The sequence below is a fragment of the Herpailurus yagouaroundi genome, unplaced genomic scaffold (genome assembly GCF_014898765.1).
Source record: "Herpailurus yagouaroundi ecotype Mexico unplaced genomic scaffold, PumYag 29, whole genome shotgun sequence".
In the NCBI taxonomy this organism is placed as follows: Eukaryota; Metazoa; Chordata; class Mammalia; order Carnivora; family Felidae; genus Herpailurus; species Herpailurus yagouaroundi.
The window spans coordinates 62,606,012-62,606,693 of record NW_024412377.1 but is presented as its reverse complement, the minus strand read 5'-3'; the positions used below and the strand labels follow the sequence as shown (position 1 = coordinate 62,606,693).

The 682-nt window shown below is 30.8% G+C and overlaps 1 long non-coding RNA gene across 1 annotated transcript in view; it reads right to left on the bottom strand.

Moving 5' to 3' along the window:
- LOC121041201 (uncharacterized) overlaps nt 1-96 on the bottom strand; it is a 19,795-nt gene extending 19,699 nt beyond the window's left edge. The window contains exon 1 of the long non-coding RNA XR_005795617.1: nt 87-96. This is a non-coding gene — a long non-coding RNA (uncharacterized LOC121041201). The remainder of the gene's footprint in view (nt 1-86) is intronic.
- Nucleotides 97-682: the final 586 nt, after the last annotated feature.

The window sequence follows — 682 nt, the reverse complement described above, 5'->3', positions numbered from 1 at the left end:
TTTTAATCTTTAAAATAGCATCAAAAAGCATGAAATACTTATAGATAAACTTAACAAAATATGCACAAGATCTATGTACTGAAAACTATAAAATGATAAAGTATTAAGAGACATCAAAGAAGACCGAGATAAAGAAAGAGATATACTGGGTTTATGGGTTGGAAGACTTAATATAGTTAGATCTCTTTGAATTGATCTATAGATTCAACATAGTATCAATTTATATCCAAATAGCCTTTTTTTTTTCTGAGAGGCTGATTCTAAGATTTATATGGAAGGCAAAAGAACTAGAATAGCCAAAATGATTTTGAAAAAAAGAACAAAGTTGGACAACTTATGTTACCTTGTTACCTGATTTCAAGACGTCTTATAAAGCTCTGGTAATCGAGGCAGTGTAGTCCTGGTATAAAGGTTAGACCCATCAATAAATGGAAAGAAGAGATAGTTCAGGAGTCCAGAGCCCAACAGTTTAGCAGAAGTAAATCCATAGGTATGTGGCCAATTGATTTTCAGCAAAGATGCAAAGGTAATTCAATGGAGAAAGAATAGTCTTTCTAACAAATGATATTGGAACAATTGGACATACAAAAAAATGAACCTCAGTCCCTTTCTCACACCATATACAAAAAAAAAAAAAAAAAAAAAACCACTTGAAATTAATCATAGACCTAAATGTACAAAA